At 43.8% G+C, this 23315-nt stretch overlaps 1 pseudogene; it reads right to left on the bottom strand.

Moving 5' to 3' along the window:
• The window catches only part of LOC123130851 (GDSL esterase/lipase At2g27360-like), a 41869-nt pseudogene extending 24998 nt beyond the window's left edge, over positions 1 to 16871 (bottom strand).
• Between the last annotated feature and the right edge of the window lie 6444 nt (positions 16872 to 23315).

A 23315-nucleotide genomic window follows, 5' to 3' on the forward strand; every position in this document is an offset into this window, starting at 1 on the left:
GTGCCCCCCTCCACGATATTACACCTCAATCATATTGTAGCGGTGCTTAGGCGAAGCCCTACGACGGTTAAACATCAAGATCGTCACCACGCCGTCGTGCTGACGAAACTCCTCCCCGAATCTTTGCTGGATCGGAGCCTGGGGTGCGTCATCGAGCTGTGCGTGTGTCAAGAACTCGGAGGTGCCGGAGTAACGGTGCTTGGATCGGTTGAACCGGGAAGATGTACGACTACTTCCTCTACGTTGCGTCAACGCTTCCGCTTCGGTCTACGAGGGTACGTAGACAACGGTCTCCCTTCTCGTTGCTGTGCATCACCATGATCTTGCGTGTGCGTAGAAATTTTTTTGAAATTACTACGTTCCCCAACACAGTGTGCCATGCTTTACGGCTTAGAACCGGGACTTCAACGACGTTTTGAACGTCATGGAGCATATGAGGTGTTCCAAGAGTTGAAGTTAATATTTCAAGCAAATGCCCAGATTGAGAGATATGAAGTCTCCAATAAGTTCTATAGCTGCAAGATGGAGGAGAATAGTTCTATCAGTGAGCATATACTCAAAATGTTTGGGTATCATAATCACTTGACTGAACTGGGAGTTAGTCTTCCTGTTGATAGTGTCATTGATAGAGTTCTTCAATCACTGCCACCAAGCTACAAAAGTTTCGTGATGAACTATAATATGCAAGGGATGAATAAGACAATTCCCGAGCTCTTTGCGATGCTAAAAGCTGCGGAGGTAGAAATCAAAAAGGAGCATCAAGTGTTGATGGTTAACAAAACCATCAATTTCAAGAAAAAGGGTAAAGGGAAGAAGAAGGGGAACTTCAACAAGAACAACAAGCAAGTTGCTGCTCAAGAGAAGAAACCCAAGTCTGGACCTAAGCCTGAGACCGAGTGCTTCTACTGCAAACAGACTGGTCACTAGAAGCGGAACTGCCCCAAGTATTTGGCGGATAAGAAGGATGGCAAGGTGAACAAAGGTATATGTGATATACATGTTATTGATGTGTACCTTACCAGAGCTCGCAGTAGCACCTGGGTATTTGATACTGGTTCTGTTGCTAATATTTGCAACTCTAAACAGGCACTACAGATTAAGCGAAGACTGGCTAAGGACGAGGTGACGATGCGCGTGGGAAATGGTTCCAAAGTCGATGTGATCACCGTCGGCACGCTACCTCTACATCTACCTTCGGGATTAGTTTTAGACCTAAATAATTGTTATTCGGTGCCAGCGTTGAGCATGAACATTATATCTGGATCTTGTTTAATGCGAGACGGTTATTCATTTAAATCCGAGAATAATGGTTGTTCTATTTATATGAGTAATATCTTTTATGGTCATGCACCCTTGAAGAGTGCTCTATTTCTGATGAATCTCGATAGTAGTGATACACATATTCATAATATTGAAGCCAAAAGATGCAGAGTTGATAATGATAGTGCAATTTATTTGTGGCACTGCCGTTTAGGTCATATTGGTGTAAAGCGCATGAAGAAACTCCATACTGATGGACTTCTGGAATCACTTGATTATGAATCACTTGGTACTTGCGAACCATGCCTTATGGTCAAGATGACTAAAACGCCGTTCTCCGGAACAATGGAGCGAGCAAAAACTTGTTGGAGATCATACATACTGATGTATGTGGCCCGATGAATATTGAGGCTCGCGGTGGGTATCGTTATTTTCTCACATTCACAGGTGATTTGAGCAGATATGGGTATATTGTTGGGGAACGTAGTAATTTCAAAAAATTTCCTATGCACACGCAAGATCATGGTGATGCATAGCAACGAGAGGGGAGAGTATGATCTATGCACCCTTGTAGATCGCACGCGGAAGCGTTATATCAACGCGGTTGATGTAGTCATACGTCTTCACGTCCAACCGATCCAAGTACCGAAAGCACGACACCTCCGAGTTCTGCACACGTTCGGCTCGGTGACGTCCTCGCCTTCTCGATCCAGCAAGAGGGGCGAAGTAGTAGATGAGTTCCGGCAGCACGACGGCGTGGTGACGGTGTTGGTGAAGAACAATCTCCGCAGGGCTTCGCCTAAGCACTACGAAAACTATGATAGAGGATAAACTAGAGGAGACAGGGTTGCCGGCACACGGCTTGGTGTTTCTTGATGTGTCTTTGGTGCTAGCCCTGCCCCTCTATTTATATGTTGAGCCCTGGGGTCGAAACTTGGAGTAAAAGCCTCCACAAAGTCGGTTTCACCCGAAAGGCAAGAGTCCTTCTCAGACTCCAGGGCCAGACACCAGGGTTCCCGGCGTCTGGGTCTGGCCCCTGGACTCCGCAAAACTTCCTTTTGCGCTTTCCAAAAACCTTGTGGGCTTTCCCCTTTGCCCCAAATAAAGTGTTCTCGTACCCAAACATTTCGGGAAACATCCGGAACCCCTTCCGGTGATTTCCGGAACCCTTCCGGTGATTTCCGGAACCCTTCCGGTGACCAAACACTATTATCACATATATCAAACTTTATCTCCGGACCATTCCGGAGTTCTTCGTCATGTCTGTGATCTCATCCCGGACTCCGAACAACATTCGGTCACCAACATACATAACTCACATAGTACTATATCGTCAATGAACGTTAAGCATGCGGACCCTACGGGTTCGAGAACTATGTAGACATGACCGAGACACGTCTCCGGTCAATAACCAATAGCGGGACCTGGATGCCCATATTGGCTCCTACATATTCTACGAAGATCTTTATCGGTCAGACCGCATAACAACATACGTTGTTCCCTTTGTCATCGGTATGTTACTTGCCCAAGATTCGATCGTCGATATCCAATACCTAGTTCAATCTCGTTACCGGCAAGTCTCTTTACTCATTCCGTAATACATCATCTCGCAACTAACTCATTAGTTGTAATGCTTGCAAGGCTTATGTGATGTGCATTACCGAGAGGGCCCAGAGATACCTCTCCAACAATCGGAGTGACAAATCCTAATCTCAAAATACGCCAACCCAACATGTACCTTTGGAGACACCTGTAGAGCTCCTTTATAATCACCCAGTTACGTTGTGACGTTTGGTAGCACACAAACTGTTCCTCCGGTAAACGGGAGTTGCATAATCTCATAGTCATAGGAACATGTATAAGTCATGAAGAAAGCAATAGCAACATACTAAATGATCGGGTGCTAAGCTAATGGAATGGGTCATGTCAATCAGATCATTCAACTAATGATGTGATCCCGTTAATCAAATAACAACTCTTTGTCCATGGTTAGGAAACATAACCATCTTTGATTAACGAGCTAGTCAAGTAGAGGCATACTAGTGACACTCTGTTTGTCTATGTATTCACACATGTATTATGTTTCTGGTTAATACAATTCTAGCATGAATAATAAACATTTATCATGAAATAAGGAAATAGATAATAACTTTATTATTGCCTCTAGGGCATATTTCCTTCAGTCTCCCACTTTCACTAGAGTCAATAATCTAGTTCACATCGCTATGTGATTAACACCAATAGTTCACATCTTTATGTGATTGGTTCACATCTCCATGTGACTAACACCCAAAGGGTTTACTAGGTTCAATAATCTAGTTCACATCGCTATGTGATTAACACCCAAAGAGTGATCATGTTTTGCCTGTGAGAGAAATTTAGTCAACGGGCCTGCCAAATTCAGATCCGTATGTATTTTGCAAAATTCTATGTCTACAATGCTCTGCACGGAGCTACTCTAGCTAATTGCTCCCACTTTCAATATGTATCCAGATTGAGACTTAGAATCATGTGGATCAGGGTCAAAAACTTGCATCGACGTAACCCTTTACGACGAACCTTTTTGTCACGTCCATAATCGAGAAACATATCCTTATTTCACTAAGGATAATTCTGACCGCTGTCCAGTGATCTACTCCTAGATCACTATTGTACTCCCTTGCCAAACCAGTGCAGGGTATACAATAGATCTGGTATACAGCATGACATACTTTATGGAACCTATGGCCAAGGCATAGGGAATGACTTTCATTCTCTTTCTATCTTCTGCCGTGGTCGGGCTTTGAGTCTTACTCAACTTCACACCTTGTAATACAGGCAAGAACTCTTTCTTTGACTGCTCCATTTTGAACTACTTCAAAATCTTGTCAAGGTATGTACTCATTGAAAAAACTTATCAAGCGTCTTGATCTATCTCTATAGATCTTGAAGCTCAATATGTAAGCAGCTTCACCGAAGTCTTTCTTTGAAAAACTCCTTTCAAACACTCCTTTATGCTTTACAGAATAATTCTACATTATTTACGATCAACAATATGTCAGTCACATATACTTATCAGAAATGCTGTAGTGCTCCCACTCACTTTCTTGTAAATACAGGCTTCTCCGAAAGTGTGTATAAAACCAAATGCTTTGATCACACTATCAAAACGTTTATTCCAACTCCGAGAGGCTTGCACCAGTCCATAAATGGATCGCTGGAGCTTGCACACTTTGTTAGCTCCCTTTGGATCGACAAAACCTTCCGGTTGCATCATATACAACTCTTCTTCCAGAAATCCATTCAGGAATGCAGTTTTGACATCCATCTGCCAAATTTCATAATCATAAAATGCGGCAATTGCTAACATGATTCAGACAGACTTAAGCATCGCTACGGGTGAGAAGGTCTCATCGTAGTCAACCCCTTGAACTTGCCGAAAACCTTTTGCGACAAGTCGAGCTTTGTAGACAGTAATATTACCATCAGCGTCAGTCTTCTTCTTGAAGATCCATTTATTCTCAATTGCTTGCCGATCAGCGGGCAAGTCAACCAAAGTCCATACTTTGTTCTCATACATGGATCATATCTCAGATTTCATGGCCTTAAACCATTTCGCGGAATCTGGGCTCATCATCGCTTCCTCATAGTTCGCAAGTTCGTCATGGTCTAGTAACATGACTTCCAGAACAAGATTACCGTACCACTCTGGTGCGGATCTTACTCTGGTTTACCTACGAGATTCGGTAGTAACTTGATCTGAAGTTACATGATCATCATCATTAGCTTCCTCACTAATTGGTGTAGTAGTCACAAGAACAGAATTCTGTGATGAACTACTTTCCAATAAGGGAGAAGGTACAATTACCTTATCAAGTTTTCTACTTTCCTCCCACTTACTTCTTTCGAGAGAAACTCCTTCTCCAGAAAGTTTCCGAATTTAGCAACAAAAGTCTTGCCTTCGGATCTGTGATAGAAGGTGTACCCAACATTTTCTTTAGGGTATCCTATGAAGACGCACTTTTCCGATTTGGGTTTGAGCTTATCAGGATGAAACTTTTTCACATAAGCATCACAACCCCAAACTTTAAGAAACGACAACTTTGGTTTCTTACCAAACCACAGTTCATAAGGCGTCATCTCAACGGATTTTGATGGTGCCCTATTTAACGTGAATGCAGCTGTCTCTAATGCATAACCCCAAAACGATAGTGGTAGATCGGTAAGATACATCATAGATTGCACTATATCCAATAAAGTACGGCTATGACATTCGGACATACCATTATGCTGTGGTGTTTCAGGTGGCGTGAGTAGTGAAACTATTTCACATTGTTTTAACTGAAGACCAAACTCGTAACTCAAATATTTTACCTCTGTGATCATATCGTAGAAACTTTTATTTTCTTGTCACGATGATTTTCCACTTCACTCTGAAATTCTTTGAACTGTTCAAATGTTTCAGACTTATGTTTCATCAAGTAGATATCCTCATATCTGCTCAAATCATCTTGTGAAGGTCAGAAAATAATGATACCTGCTGTAAGCCTTAATATTCATCGGACCACATACATCAGTATGTATGATTTCCAACAAATCTGTTGCTTGCTTCATTGTTCCGGAGAACGGCATTTTAGTCATCTTGCCCATAAGGCATGGTTCGCAAGCATCAAGTGATTCATAATCAAGTGATTCCAAAATCCCATCAGCATGGAGTTTCTTCATGCGCTTTACACCAATATGACCTAAACGGCAGTGCCACAAATAAGTTGCACTATCATTATTAACTTTACATCTTTTGGTTTCAATATTATGAATATGTGTATCACTAAGATCGGGATCCAATGAACTATTTTCATTGGGTGTGTAACCATATAAGGTTTTATTCATGTAAACCGAACAACAATTTATTCTTTTACTTAAATGAATAACCGTATTACAATAAACATGATCAAATCATATTCATGCTCAACGCAAACACCAAATAACACTCATTTAGTTTCAACACTAATCCCGAAAGTATAGGGAGTGTGCGATGATGATCATATCAATCTTGGAACCACTTCCAACACACATCGTCACTTCACCCTTAACTAGTCTCTGTTCATTCTGCAACTCCCGTTTCGAGTTACTACTCTTTGCAACTGAACTAGCATCAAATACTGAGGGGTTGCTATAAATACTAGTAAAGTACACATCAATAACATGTATATCAAATATACTTATGTTCACTTTGCCATCCTTCTTATCCGCCAATCACTTGGGGTAGTTCTGCTTCCAGTGACCAATCCCTTTGCAGTAGAAGCACTTAGTCTCAGGCTTAGGACCAGACTTGGGCTTCTTCACTTGAGCAGCAACTTGCTTGCTGTTCTTCTTGAAGTTCCCCTTCTTTCCTTTGCCCTTTTCTTGAAACTAGTGGTCTTGTTAACCATCAACACTTGATGTTTTTCTTGATTTCTACCTTCGTCGATTTCAGCATCACGAAGAGCTTGGGAGTTGTTTCCGTTATCCCTTGCATATTATAGTTCATCACGAAGTTCTACTAACTTGGTGATGGTTACTAGAGAATTCTGTCAATCACTATCTTATCTGGAAGATTAAATTCCACTTGATTCAAGCGATTGTAGTACCCAGACAATCTGAGCACATGCTCACTAGTTGAGCGATTCTCCTCCATCTTTTAGCTATAGAACTTGTTGGAAACTTCATATCTCTCAACTCGGGTATTTTCTTGAAATATTAACTTCAACTCCTGGAACATCTCATATGGTCCATGACGTTCAAAACGTCTTTGAAGTCCCGATTCTAAGCCGTTAAGCATGGTGCACTAAACTATCAAGTAGTCATCATATTGAGCTAGCCAAACGTTCATAACATCTGCATCTGCTCCTGCAATAGGTCTGTCACCTAGCGGTGCATCAAGGACATAATTCTTCTGTGCAGCAATGAGGATAAACCTCAGATCACGGATCTAATCCGCATCATTGCTACTAACATCTTTCAACACAATTTTCTCTAGGAACATATCAAAATAAACACAGGGAAGCAACAACGCGAGCTATTGATCTACAACATAATTTGCAAAATACTACCAGGACTATGTTCATGATAAATTTAAGTTCAATTAATCATATTACTTAAGAACTCCGACTTAGATAGACATCCCTCTAATCTTCTAAGTGATCACGTGATCCAAATCAACTAAACCATAACCGATCATCACGTGAGATGGAGTAGTTTTCAATGGTGAACATCGTTATGTTGATCATATCTACTATATGATTCACGCTCGATCTTTCGGTCTCCGTGTTCCGAGGCCATATCTGCATATGCTAGGCTCGTCAAGTTTAACCTGAGTATTCTGCGTGTGCAAAAACTGGCTTGCACCCGTTGTAGATGGACGTAGAGCTTATCACACCCGATCATCATGTGGTGTCTGGGCACGACGAACTTTGGCAACGGTGCATACTCAGGGAGAACACTTCTTGATAATTTAGTGAGAGGTCATCTTATAATGCTACCGTCAATCAAAGCAAGGTAAGATGCATAAAAGATAAACATCACATGCAATCAATATAAGTGATATGATATGGCCATCATCATCTTGTGCTTGTGATCTCCATCTCCGAAGCACCGTCGTGATCACCATCGTCACCGGTGCAACACCTTGATCTCCATCGTAGCATCGTTGTCGTCTCGCCAATCTTATGCTTCCACGACTATCGCTACCGCTTAGTGATAAAGTAAAGCATTACATCGCGATTGCATTGCATACAATAAAGCGACAACCATATGGCTCCTGCCAGTTGCCGATAACTCGGTTACAAAACATGATCATCTCATACAATAAAATTTAGCATCATGTCTTGACCATATCACATCACAACATGCCCTGCAAAAACAAGTTAGACGTCCTCTACTTTGTTGTTGCAAGTTTTACGTGGCTGCTACGGGCTTAAGCAAGAACCAATCTCACCTACGCATCAAAACCACAACGATAGTTTGTCAATTTGACTCCGTTTTAACCTTCGCAAGGACCGGGCGTAGCCACACTCGGTTCAATTAAAGTTGGAGAGACAGTCGCCCGCAAGCCACCTATGTGCAAAGCACGTCGGGGAAACCGGTCTCGCGTAAGCGTACGCGTAATGTTGGTCCGGGTCGTCTCGTCCAACAATACCGTCGAACCAAAGTATGACATGCTGGTAGGCAGTGTGACTTATATCGCCCACAACTCACTTGTGTTCTACTCGTGCAAATAACATCAAACCATAAAACCTAGGCTCGGATGCCACTATTGGGGAACGTAGTAATTTCAAAAAAATTCCTACGCACACGCAAGATCATGGTGATGCATAGCAACGAGAGGGGAGAGTATGATCTACGTACCCTTGTAGATCGCACGCGGAAGCGTTATATCAACGCGGTTGATGTAGTCGTACGTCTTCACGTCCAACTGATCCAAGTACCGAAAGCACGGCACCTCCGAGTTCTGCACACGTTCGGCTCGGTGACGTCCTCGCCTTCTCGATCCAGCAAGAGGGGCGAAGTAGTAGATGAGTTCCGGCAGCACGACAGCGTGGTGACGGTGTTGGTGAAGAACAATCTCCGCAGGGCTTCGCCTAAGCACTACGAAAACTATGACAGAGGATAAACTAGAGGAGACAGGGTTGCCGGCACACGGCTTGGTGTTTCTTGATGTGTCTTTGGTGCTAGCCCTGCCCCTCTATTTATATGTTGAGCCTTGGGGTCGAAACTTGGAGTAAAAGCCTCCACAAAGTCGGTTTCACCCGAAAGGCAAGAGTCCTTCTCAGACTCCAGGGCCAGACGCCAGGGTTCCCGGCGTCTGGACCCAGACGCCAGGGACCCTGGCGTCTGGCCCCTGGACTCCGCAAAACTTCCTTTTGCGCTTTCCAAAAACCTTGTGGGCTTTCCCCTTTGCCCCAAATAAAGTGTTCTCGTACCCAAACATTTCGGGAAACATCCGGAACCCCTTCCGGTGATTTCCGGAACCCTTCCGGTGACCAAACACTATTATCACATATATCAAACTTATCTCCGGACCATTCCGGAGTTCCTCGTCATGTCCGTGATCTCATCCCGGACTCCGAACAACATTCGGTCACCAACATACATAACTCACATAGTACTATATCGTCAACGAACGTTAAGCGTGCAGACCCTACGGGTTCGAGAAATATGTAGACATGACCGAGACACGTCTCCGGTCAATAACCAATAGCGGGACTTGGATGCCCATATTGGCTCCTACATATTCTACGAAGATCTTTATCGGTCAGACCGCATAACAACATACGTTGTTCCCTTTGTCATCGGTATGTTACTTGCCCGAGATTCGATCGTCGGTATCCAATACCTAGTTCAATCTCGTTACCGGCAAGTCTCTTTACTCGTTCCGTAATACATCATCTCGCAACTAACTCATTAGTTGTAATGCTTGCAAGGCTTATGTGATGTGCATTGCCGAGAGGGCCCAGAGATACCTCTCTGACAATCGGAGTGACAAATCCTAATCTCGAAATACGCCAACCCAACATGTACCTTTGGAGACACCTGTAGAGCTCCTTTATAATCACCCAGTTACGTTGTGATGTTTGGTAGCACACAAAGTGTTCCTCCGGTAAATGGGAGTTGCATAATCTCATAGTCATAGGAACATTTATAAGTCATGAAGAAAGCAATAGCAACATACTAAACGATCGGGTGCTAAGCTAATGGAATGGGTCATGTCAATCAGATCATTCAACTAATGATGTGATCCCGTTAATCAAATAACAACTCTTTGTCCATGGTTAGGAAACATAACCATCTTTGATTAACGAGCTAGTCAAGTAGAGGCATACTAGTGACACTCTGTTTGTCTATGTATTCACACATGTATTATGTTTCCGGTTAATACAATTCTAGCATGAATAATAAACATTTATCATGAAATAAGGAAATAGATAATAACTTTATTATTGCCTCTAGGGCATATTTCCTTCATATATCTACTTAATAAAACATAAGTCTGAAACATTTGAAAAGTTCAAAGAATTTCAGAGTGAAGTGGAAAATCATCGTAACAAGAAAATAAAGTTTCTATGATCTGATCATGGAGGAGAATATTTGAGTTACGAGTTTGGCCTACATTTGAAACAATGCGGAATAGTTTTGCAACTCACGCCACCCGGAACACCACAACGTAATGGTGTGTTCGAACGTTGTAATCGTACTTTACTAGATATGGTGCGATCTATGATGTCTCTTACTGATTTACCGCTATCGTTTTGGGGTTATGCTTTAGATAGGGCTACATTCACGTTAAATAGGGCACCATCAAAATCCGTTGAGACGACACCTTATGAACTATGGTTTGGCAAGAAACCAAAGTTGTCATTTCTTAAAGTTTGGGGCTGCGATGCTTATGTGAAAAAGCTTCAACTTGATAAGCTCGAACCCAAATCGGAGAAATGTGTCTTCATAGGATACCCAAAGGAAACTATTGGGTACACCTTCTATCATAGATCCGAAGGCAAGACATTCGTTGCTAAGAATGGATCCTTTCTAGAGAAGGAGTTTCTCTCGAAAGAAGTGAGTGGGAGGAAAGTAGAACTTGATGAGGTAACTGTACCTGCTCCCTTATTGGAAAGTAGTTCATCACAGAAACCGGTTCCTATGACATCTACACCAATTAGTGAGGAAGCTAATGATGATGATCATGAAACTTCAGATCAAGTTACTATCGAACCTCGTAGGTCAACCAGAGAAAGATCCGCACCAGAGTGGTACAGTAATCCTGTTCTGGAGGTCATGTTACTTGACCATGACGAACCTACGAACTATGAGGAAGCGATGATGAGCCCAGATTCCGCAAAATGGCTTGAGGCCATGAAATATGAGATGGGATCCATGTATGAGAACAAAGTGTGGACTTTGGTTGACTTGCCCGATGATCGGCAAGCCACCGAGAATAAATGGATCTTCAAGAAGAAGACAGACGCTGACGGTAATGTTACTGTCTACAAAGCTCGACTTGTTGCGAAAGGTTTTCAACAAGTTCAAGGAGTTGACTACGATGAGACCTCACCCGTAGTGATGCTTAAGTCCGCCCGAATCATGTTAGCAATTGCCGCGTTTTATGATTATGAAATTTGACAAATGGATGTAAAGACTGCATTCCTGAATGGATTTCTGAAAAAAGAGTTTTATATGATGCAACCTGAAGGTTTTATCGATCAAAGGGAGCTAACAAAGTGTGCAAGCTCCAGCAATCCATTTATGGACTGGTGCAAGCCTCTCGGAGTTGGAATAAACGTTTTGATAGTGTGATCAAAGCATATGGTTTCATACAGACTTTTGGAGAAGCCTGTATTTACAAGAAAGTGAGTGGGAGCTCTGTTGCATTTCTAATATTATATGTGGATGACATATTGTTGATTGGAAATGATATAGAATTTCTGGATATCATAAAAGGATACTTGAATAAGAGTTTTTCAATGAAAGACCTCGGTGAAGCTGCTTATATATTGGGCATCAAGATCTATAGAGATAAATCAAGACGCTTAATTGGACTTCCACAAAGCACATACCTTGATAAAGTTTTGAACAAGTTCAAAATGGATCAAGCTAAGAAAGGGTTCTTGCATGTATTACAAGGTGTGAAGTTGAGTAAGACTCAATGCCCGACCACTGTAGAAGATAGAGAGAAAATGAAAAGTGTTCCCTATGCTTCAGCCATAGGCTCTATCATGTATGCAATGCCGTGTACCAGACCTAATGTGTGCCTTGCCATTAGTCTAGCAGGGAGGTACCAAAGTAATCCAGGAGTGGATCACTAGACAATGGTCAAGAACATCCTGAAGTACCTGAAAAGGACCAAGGATATGTTTCTCATTTATGGAGGTGACAAGGAGCTCATCGTAAAATGATTACGTTGATGCTAGCTTTGACACTGATCTGGACGATTCTAAATCGCAAACCGGATATGTGTTTATATTAAACGGTGGAGCTGGCAGTTGGAGCAGTTCTAAACAGAGCATCGTGGCGGGATCTACATGTGAAGCGGAGTACATTGCTGCTTCGGAAGCAGCGAATGAAGGAGTCTGTATGAAGGAGTTCATATCCGATCTAGGTGTCATACCTAGTGCATCGGGTCCAATGAAAATCTTGTGCGACAATGCTGGTGCAATTGCCTTGGCAAAGGAATCCAGATTTCACAACAGAACCAAGCACATCAAGAGACGCTTCAACTCCATCCGGGATCAAGTCCAGGTGGGAGACATAGAGATTTGCAAGATACATACAGATCTAAATATTGCCGACCCATTGGCTAAGCCTCTTCCACGAGCAAAACATGATCAACACCAAGACTCCATGGGTGTTAGAATCATTACTGTGTAATCTAGATTCTTGACTCTAGTGCAAGTGGGAGACTGAAGGAAATATGCCCTAGAGGCAATAATAAAGTTATTATTTATTTCCTTATTTCATGATAAATGTTTATTATTCATGCTAGAATTGTATTAACTGGAAACATAATACATGTGTGAATACATAGACAAACATAGTGTCACTAGTGTGCCTCTACTTGACTAGCTCAATGATCAAAGATGGTTAAGTTTCCTAAACCATAGACATGAGTTGTCATTTGATCAATGGGATCACATCATTAGGAGAATGATGTGATTGACTTGACCCATTCCGTTAGCTTAGCACTTGATCGTTTTTGTTTACTGCTATTGATTTCTTCATGACTTATACATGTTCTTATGACTATGAGATTATGCAACTCCCGAATACCAGAGGAACACTTTGTGTGCTACCAAACATCACAACGTAACTGGGTGATTATAAAGGTGCTCTACAAGTGTCTCCGATGGTACTTGTTGAGTTGGCATAGATCAAGATTAGGATTTGTCACTCCGATTGTCGGAGAGTTATCTCTGGGCCCTCTCGGTAATACACATCACTATAAGCCTTGCAAGCAATACAACTAATGAGTTAGTTGCGGGATAGTGCATTATGGAACGAGTAAAGAGACTTGCCGGTAACGAGATTGAACTAGGTATTGGGATACCGACGATCGAATCTCGGGCAAGTAACATACCGATGACAAAGAGAACAACGTATAGTGTTATGCGGTTTGACCGATAAAGATCTTCGTAGAATATGTAGGAACCAATATGAGCATCCAGGTTCCGCTATTGGTTATTGACCGGAGACATGTCTCGGTCATGTCTACATAGTTCTCGAACCCGTAGGGTCCGCACGCTTAAAGTTCTGTGACGATTGGTTTTATGAGTTTATATGTTTCGATGTACCGAAGGTAGTTCGGAGTCCCAGATATGATCACGGACATGACGGGGAGTCTCGAAATGGTCGAGACATAAAGATTGATATATTGGAATCCTACATTTGGACATCGGAAGAGTTCCGGATAAAATCGAGATTTTACCGGAGTACCGGAGGTTACCAGAACCCCCCGGGGGCTAATGGGCCTTGTTGGGCCATAAGGGAAAGAGAGAGGGGCCGGCCTAGGGCAGGCAGCGCGCCCCCTCCCTCTGGTCAGAATTGGACTAGGAGAGGGGGGCACCCCCCTTTCCTTCTCTTTCTTCCCCTTCCTTTCCCTCTCCTAGTAGGAGTAGGAAAGGGAGGAATCCTACTCCTACTAGGAGGAGGATTCCTCCTCCTGGCGCACCAACAAGGGCTGGACGGCCTCCCCCTTGCTCCTTTATATACAGGGGCAAGGGGCACCTCTAAACACACAAGTTGATCACAAAGATCTCTCCCAGCCATGTGCGGCGCCCCCTCCACCATAATCCACCTCGGTCATACTGTAGCGGTGTTTAGGCGAAGCTCTGCTGCGGTAGCTTCATCAACATCATCACCACGCCGTCGTGCTGACGAAACTCTTCCCCGAGCTCTACTGGATCATGGGTTCGCGGGACGTCACCGAGCTGAACGTGTGCTGAATGCGGAGGTGCCGTACGTTCGGTACTGAGGATCGGTCGATCGTGAAGACGTACGACTACATCAGCCGCGTTGTCATAACGCTTCCGCTTAACGGTCTATGAGGGTACGTGGACGACACTCTCCACTCTCGTTGCTATGCATCACCATGATCCTGCGTGTGCGTAGGAAAATTTTGAAATTACTACGTTCCCCAACACCAACGCCACCCACTTCTTCCTCCGTGACACCTTCCTCTTCCTCCATGGCACCCTCGCCGGTGCATTACACCCTGACCATCGGCGAGGCCCGTGCCCATTATATGGACATGATGTGGGAGAAGCAGTTCCGGGAGGCGCATGCCAACGCCAACTACAACCACAACCTCCTCCAGGAGTATCTGTAGGCGGAGCAGTAGGTCGCCATCGGCAGGGTGGTCGCGCTCGACGCGGACCTGGTGGAGGAGGAGACGCTGCTGGAGTCCTACCGCTCCGCCTGCGAGATCCGCCTCGCCCGCTGGTGGTACCAGTAGCGGGTGGTGGAGGTGGCGGCCATCGGCAAGGAGCAGGAGGACGACGCGGGCGAGGCATTGTTCGGCGACCCCGACGACGAGGAGGCCGTGCCCTGGCGCCATGACCATGAAAAAGCCGGCACGTCCGCCAGCGCCGCCAACAGCGAGGAATAGTAGTGCAAGGTAGGTCGCCACCGGTCGGGTCCTAAGAAGGCCACCGCTCCTCCCCTCCTGTCGACGCCAAGCTTGGCGGGCTCAGCATCGACAGCCAGTTAGTCACTTGGCGGCGATGTCGAGGCGAACAACTTCACTTCCCGGGGTTTCGGAGACGGAGCTGGAAAAGGCGAAGCTTCCATTCTCTTGGTTCATGGCCGGAGACGGGGACCGGACGCCGGCGATCATTTAGATTAGTCTGCCTAGGACCTTTTTCATGTATTTGTAATGAAATTCGTCATGTTTATATGAAGTCCGGCATGTTCATATGAAATCCGGCATGTTTATATAAAATCACCATGTTTATATGAATTCCACACTTGTTTGAGTTGTTGTGAAAATTTATGCGACTACGGTTGGATGGTTGCAGCCCGTATCTATGTCCGCGGACTGATACCCTATCCGCGGACGATTGCGAAAGGTTTTTTGCGGGATGCCGTTGAAGATGCCCTAAAGCCATTCAGCTAGAAATCACTGGAGTTCTAGAAAAAAAACTAGAAACCAGCGGGGTCAACTACTTGCAGGTGCAACTACTTTTTATTAATAATTTAGAGGGTCATGTGTCACGTTGATGTTTCTTCAGACTCTGCAATCGCCATCATATAAAGTTTAGTAATAGCACCTGTTTGGCATGCATGGATCATGATGTATGTCTTTGTTTCCGGTAAAGTCTCCCTATCAATAAGAATTATGGATTTGCTAATTTTTATCCAAATAAGAATCAACAAAGTCTCACCTATCAAAATAAAAATACGCATGAATCTTCAACTAAAATCAAATGATATAAGAATTAGATGTGACATAGTTACTTCTTATTGAGACCTAGCCACATCCTAATAATTAACATATACTTGTAACCAAAAACAATTCACATTAACATTTTTACTAACAGTTTTGCTAAAGCACATCTAGATATGCCATAAGTATCGCACATCTATGTCATGTCATTGATCTTACATTGAGATTCGTGTGAATATTTTCTTTTTTTTCTTTCTTTTATACTTGATTCACTCATTTAGATGTGCAATAATTAAAGCACATCTAGATGTGTCCTAAACATACCTTTTTACTAATCCAAACTTGTCTAAGATTTATTAATGCCTAATAAGCCGATTCCTGAAAAATACTACTCCTTTCATTAAAAAAATATATAAGCGTTTAGATTAATAAAGTTATGATCTAAACGCTCTTAAATTTCTTACTTTAGTGCGTAGTTCTTCAGTTGTCTAAAGAAAGAAACAAGTACTCCATCCGCAACTACTAGATGACTAGAGATTCCCTCCGCAAGTAGCCAACAACGACCACGAATAGTTAAGTTACTATATACATTGCACAATTACCAACAGCAGCAAGTTGCCTTATATTTACCGTACGCCGTGGAGTCAAGAAGCTCCAAGACATTGTTGAACCAGCTCGTCTCGTTGCTAAGAGACACCGGCACAAACGTCGCTATCCCTCTGCTCTTCAAGAACGCCGGGTCAAGCGCCGTCGCGCCGCCCACCGCGAAGTTCGCACCATGCCGGAAGTCATCCGCCGTCTCGCCGGCGAGGTACGGCTTTGGTTGTGGCAACCCCAGCGACTCCACTAGGCCACCAGAAATTGGGAAGATAGTTGGTCAGGAATGCACATAGGTCAACGCGTGTCTCCACCGGAAGAACAATGAATGATTCGTAGCGAAATGGTTACCGATGAAGTCGATGATGAGCCGGCCGTCGGACGCCCGGCCGCTGGGGTGGTGGAAGTAGGTCTCCCCGTACGGCGCGTGGGAGGAGGGCCCCCCGGCGGTGGCCGGGAGGATGGCCGCGTTCCCGGTGTCCGTGAGCGAGTCGCCGAAGCTGAAGACGCGGCTGTAGCTGCTGGCCAGCTAGGCGTCCCTGCCGCCGGCGTACGGCGTGGCGGCTGCCTCTCCGGCGATTAGGACGAGGAGAAGAGCCACCAGGATGCGAGATAATTGTGCCATGTCGACGGTTTCAGCAGCTCTATGTCGTGTACTCCCTCCGTTCCTAAATACTTGTCTTTCTACATTTCAAATGACTACTACATACGGATGTATGTAGACATATTTTAGAGTGTAGATTCACTCATTTTGCCCGTATGTAGTCACTTGTTGAAATGCCTAGAAAGACAAGTATTTAGAAACGGAGGGAGTAATAGGCTATAGTATTTGCGATAGGGTCGTGTCATGACCCGTGAGGACATAGAAGCTGGTGGCCCTTATTTTGTTGGCCGAGATTAACAACTTTTTTTAACAATATAATACAATCACATATGCTTACATACACGCATACTATACTCGGCCTTATAAACGCCCCGCATAGTATATCCTATCCCTATTAGCTTTTTGGAAATACTATCAGCAACATCTTGAGATTGTTCCATAGACTTTGTTTTTTAATTGCTCAACAATGAGCTTGTGGGAAATAAGGATGAACAAATGAATGCCTTATCAGCAAATATGGAAAGAAATGCGGGTATCTTTTTTACAAAATTGCCATAGTTTGTTTTCTATCCGTCAGATATAGATCGGACAGTCTATATATTACAAGATGACAGGCACACCATTATCACCAACTCGGTTTTTTATAATTAAAGAAAGAATGTATAGAAATGAGCATCACGCATTACAAAGCCAGAGAGACCAACCCCCATCGGTTCCATCCAAAGACCGTGGGCTCCCGAGGCCCCTCTTTGCATAGTAATGAGCATGTATGAATGCAACCGATGGTCTTAATAACCTGCAAATTCTTTGAATCTTTCATTATGTTAAAAATACAGTCATTACAAGTTTTCCAAATGGCCCAAAGTAAAGCACAAACTACCACACGGATATGAGACTTCAACTTGGGATGTACCCCCACTAACCAATTTTCAAATATATCGGTACTACTCATGGGTGAAGATAGATTAAAAGCTATCTGGACAGATTGCCATAGTAGCTTGGCAAGTTGCTATTAAAAGCATAGATGCTGAAAGCTGAATAAACTCCTAATCACCAAAAAAGCAAGACTCAGTGTATCCTTGTAAATATCTTTTTTCAGATTATTTTTGTTAGGACGACCTTTCAATCTAAATACCACATGATTTTCGTTTTCAATGGGAATTTCATTTTCCAAATATATTTCTGGTGAAAAGGTTGCCCATCATTGATGAGGTTCGTATACATGGATTTGACTATGAAGACACCAGAAGTAGTCAACTTAAAATGGAGTGTGTCTAATTCATGTGAAATGTTGACCATCATCATCTTTTCAACAAGGTTCGACCAGTCTGTCTAATTGTCTCCAATCGATGGTCTTCTAAAAGCAACATTCAATGATTTTTGACCCCATGAGGCCTTCCGAGAAAGACGAGTCGGTTGGTTTTTCCTGGACCGCATAGAGGGCTTTAAATGAAGGTACCTATTCCTAAGTAATTCTTGCCAAACCCTATCTCCAGTAAGTAGAATTTTATCTTTTATTTTAGGCTGATAGTTATTTTATTTCAGAATAAATCATGACTTGTGCTGCAATTTTTTTGAAGAAGCAAGGCATTTATTGATTTGTGCTAAAGAAAGCGCAACAATTACATGCAACAAGGAACTGGAAGGAAAGCAAAACTAGGGCCAGCCTGTGGCCAATATCAGCTACTGGACATAATACGAAGCAACTTGCATGGCAATAACAAAACTAACTGAAAGCATCAACAGAACTAACTAAAAGCATCTAAAACAACACCCAATCGAGAAGCTCAGAAATGCTAGCAAAAGAAACATCGATAATGTCAACGCCTCATGATGCAAACGTTCATCTAACCCATATTCTATTGGAGCCCAACCATGTAAAGTGAGAAAAATAAAGAAGTAGGGTCATCTGATTTTTTTGGCAAAAACAAACATTATTGTGAGCCTTTCATATGGTCCGGCAAATGGCAACAATCCCACTAAAGATAAGTTAGAGGGAAGGGACCCTCCCCCACCACCCCAAGTCTAGCCAAACATATCATCCACACCACTAGAGGCCGTATGAAATTTGAAAGCATGGGGAGCACACATTCATTCTGGACCGCGGGGATACGCATGCCCAAGCTAGCATCCTACTTGGGGCGGCATACCCTCTCCCATGGCACAATGTGTTTTTCCCCAACATCATATCCAGGCACTTTATCTCGGTGGAGACTTGGTCATGGTGAACACGCAAAGGACGTCGTCCTACTCCCTTCCACAAGCACTTGTTGGCAAGGCCTGTGCTACGAGATAGGCCTTCTCCCTCGTGGACCTCTACCAGGGGGCCCAATTGGTGGATGGGCCAAGGCTGGTGGCCCCTTTCTCCAGGTCAGAGATCAAGGTATCCTTCGCTGGTTTTGACCGGGCTAGTTCCTCGGGCCCAGATGACATGGGCATGAGTTTCTACCATGCTGCATGGTCTAACGTCTCCGAGGACAGGGATCATCTCTTCCTCACCTTCGACAGTGTTGCTGATCCTGGGTGTTTGAAAACAGTGAGCACATACTCTTACTGTCCAAGGCTAGTGGCGTCCTCGGTTTTGGAGCCTACTAGTCGGTCTCCACGAAAGTGTGACGTCAAAGCTCTATGCAAGTTCCTGACTAGCCGGCTCAAAGGCCAGATTTCGACAGTGTTCGACCAGGATTAGTTTGGTTTCATCGATGGGTGAAGCATATCTGAGAACTTCGTGTATGCCACTGAGGTTGTTTAGTGTTGATACCATCGTAGAGCCCCTACTATCATCCTCAAGCTCAACTTCGCCAAGGCCTTTGGCTCAATCGATTGAGGTATTGATGACCCACAAGTATATGGGATCAATCGTAGTCCTTTCGATAAGTAAGAGTATCGAACCCAGCGAGGAGCCGAAGGAAATGACAAGTGGTTTTTAGCAAGGTATTTTCTGCAAGCACTGAAATTGTCGGTAACAGGTAGTTTGATAGCGAGATAATTTGTAAGGAGAAAGTAACAGTAACGGTAAATAAATTGCAGCAAGTTAGCACGATCCTTTTGTGGCGAAGGACAGGCCAAAACGGTCTCTTATGATAAGCAAAGTGTTCTTGAGGGCACACGGGAATTTCAACTAGTCACTTTCATCATGTTGGTTCGATTCAAGTTCTCTACTTTGATAAATGTGGGTGGACCGGTGCTTAGGTGCTATTCTTACTTGAACAAACCTCCTACTTACGATTAACCCCCTCGCAAGCATCCGCAACTACGAGAAAAGTATTAAGATAAAATCTAACCATAGCATTAAACTTTTGGATCCAAATTGGTCCCTTACGAAGTAGCGCATAAACTAGGGTTTAATCTTCTGTTACTCTAGCAACCCATCATCTAATAACTACTCCATAATGCATTCCCTTGTGCCCAAATATGGTGAAGTGTCATGTAGTCGACGTTCACATGACACCACTAAGGGAATCACAACATACATATCATCAAAATATCGAACACATACCAAGTTCACATGATTACTTGCAACAAGATTTCTCCCGTGACCTCAAGAACAAAAGTAACTACTCACAAATGATAAGCATGCTCAAGATCAGAGAGGTATTAAATAGCATAATGGATCTGAACATATAATCTTTCACCAAATAAACCATATAGGCCCTGTTTGGTTCATAAGTCCTAGGACTTTTTTAGTCCCAACTAAAAAGTTGCTAGTCCCTAAAAAGTCCCTACCTGTTTGGTTCCTGGGACTAAACATGGACTAAAAGACCATGTTGCAACTAAAAGTCCCAAAAAGACTCTCCGTGAGGGTCTTGTTTCATAAGTCCCAAATGCCCACTTTAGGTCCCTATAAGTCCCTCCTGTTTGGTTTAGATGGGACTAACAAGGACTTTTTTAAGTCCCTACATCAATAAGTCCCTGTAAACAAACACCCCATAGTAATCAACTACAAGATGTAATCAACACTACTAGTCACCCACAAGTACCAACCTGAGGTTCCGGTACAAAGATTGAACACAAGAGATGAACTAGGGTTTGAGAGGAGATGGTGTTGTTGAAGATGTTGATGGAGATTGCCCTCCCCAAGATGGGAGAGTTGTTGGTGATGATGATGACGATAATTTCCCCCTCCGGGAGGGAAGTTCCCCCAGCAGAATCGCTCCGCCGGAGGGCAAAAGTGCTCTTGCCCAAGTTCCGCCTCGAGACGGCGGCGCTCCATCCCGAAAGTCCTCTCCTTATTTTTTTCTAGGTCAAAATGACTTATATACCAAAAGAGGGGCACCAGAGGTGGGCCAAGGAGGGCACAACCCACCAGGGCGCGCTTGTGCTGCCTGGCGTGCCCAGGTGGGTGTTGGGGAACGTAGTAATTTCAAAAAAAATTCCTATGCACACGCAAGATCATGGTGATGCATAGCAACGAGAGGGGAGAGTGTTGTCTACGTACCCTCGTAGACCGACAGCGGAAGCGTTATGACAACGCGGTTGATGTAGTCGTACGTCTTCACGGCCCGACTGATCAAGCATCGAAACTACGACACCTCCGAGTTCTAGCACACGTTCAACTCGATGACGATCCCCGGACTCCGATCCAGCAAAGTGTCGGGGAAGAGTTCCGTCAGCACGATGGCGTGGTGAGGATCTTGATGTTCTACTGTCGCAGGGCTTCGCCTAAGCACCACTACAATATTATTGAGGACTATGGTGGAAGGGGGCACCGCACACGGCTAAGAGAACGATCTTGAAGATCAACTTGTGTGTCTAGAGGTGCCCCCTGCCCCCGTATATAAAGGAGTGGAGGAGGGGAGGGCCGGCCCTCTCTATGGCGCGCCCTAGGGGAGTCCTACTCCCACCGGGAGTAGGATTCTCCCTTTACTAGTCCAACTAGGAGTCCTTCCAAGTAGTAGGCGTAGGAGACAAGGAAGGGGAAGAGGGAAGAGAAGGAAGGAGGGGGCGCCGCCCCTCCCCCTAGTCCAATTCGGACTAGTCAATGGGGGGGGCGGCCTGCCTCTTCCTCTCCCCTAAAGCCCAATAAGGCCCATATACTTCTTCCCCCGTATTCCCGTAACTCCCCGGTACTCCAAAAAATACCCGAACCACTCGGAACCTTTCCGATGTCCGAATATAGTCGTCCAATATATCGATCTTTACGTCTCGACCATTTAGAGACTCCTCGTCATGTCCCCGATCTCATCCGGGACTCCGAACTCCTTCGGTACATCAAAACTCATAAACTCATAATATAACTGTCATCGAAACCTTAAGCGTGCGGACCCTACGGGTTCGAGAACAATGTAGACATGACCGAGACACGTCTCCGGTCAATAACCAATAGCGGAACCTGGATGCTCATATTGGCTCCTACATATTCTACGAAGATCTTTATCGGTCAGACCGCATAACAACATACGTTGTTCCCTTTGTCATCGGTATGTTACTTGCCCGAGATTCGATCGTTGGTATCTCAATACCTAGTTCAATCTCGTTACCGGCAAGTCTCTTTACTCATTCTGTAATACATCATATCACAACTAACTCATTAGTTGCAATGCTTGCAAGGCTTATGTGATGTGCATTACCGAGAGGGCCCAGAGATACCTCTCCGACAATCGGAGTGACAAATCCTAATCTCGAAATACGCCAACCCAACATGTACCTTTGGAGACACCTGTAGAGCTCCTTTATAATCACCCAGTTACGTTGTGACGTTTGGTAGCACACAAAGTGTTTCTCCGGTAAACGGGAGTTGCATAATCTCATAGTCACAGGAACATGTATAAGTCATGAAGAAAGCAATAGCAACATACTAAACGATCGAGTGCTAAGCTAACGGAATGGGTCAAGTCAATCACATCGTTCTCCTAATGATGTGATCCCGTTAATCAAATAACAACTCTTTGTCTATGGTTAGGAAACATAACCATCTTTGATCAACGAGCTAGTCAAGTAGAGGCATACTAGTGACACTCTGTTTGTCTATGTATTCACACATGTATTATGTTTCCGGTTAATACAATTCTAGCATGAATAATAAACATTTATCATGTGATAAGGAAATAAACAATAACTTTATTATTGCCTCTAGGGCATATTTCCTTCAGTCTCCCACTTGCACTAGAGTCAATAATCTAGATCACATCACCATGTGATTAACATCGATAGTTCACATCATCATGTGATTAACACCCATAGTTCACATCGACACGTGACCAACACCCAAAGTGTTTACTAGAGTCAGTAATCTAGTTCACATCGCTATGTGATTAACACCCAAAGAGTACTAAGGTGTGATCATGTTTTGCTTGTGAGATAATTTTAGTCAATGGGTCTGTCACATTCAGATCCGTAAGTATTTTGCAAATTTCTATGTCAACAATGTTCTGCACGGAGCTACTCTAGCTAATTTCTCTCACTTTCAATATGTATCCAGATTGAGACTTAGAGTCATCTAGATCAGTGTCAAAACTTGCATCA

The sequence above is a fragment of the Triticum aestivum genome, chromosome 6A (assembly GCF_018294505.1).
Source record: "Triticum aestivum cultivar Chinese Spring chromosome 6A, IWGSC CS RefSeq v2.1, whole genome shotgun sequence".
Taxonomy (NCBI): domain Eukaryota; kingdom Viridiplantae; phylum Streptophyta; class Magnoliopsida; order Poales; family Poaceae; genus Triticum; species Triticum aestivum.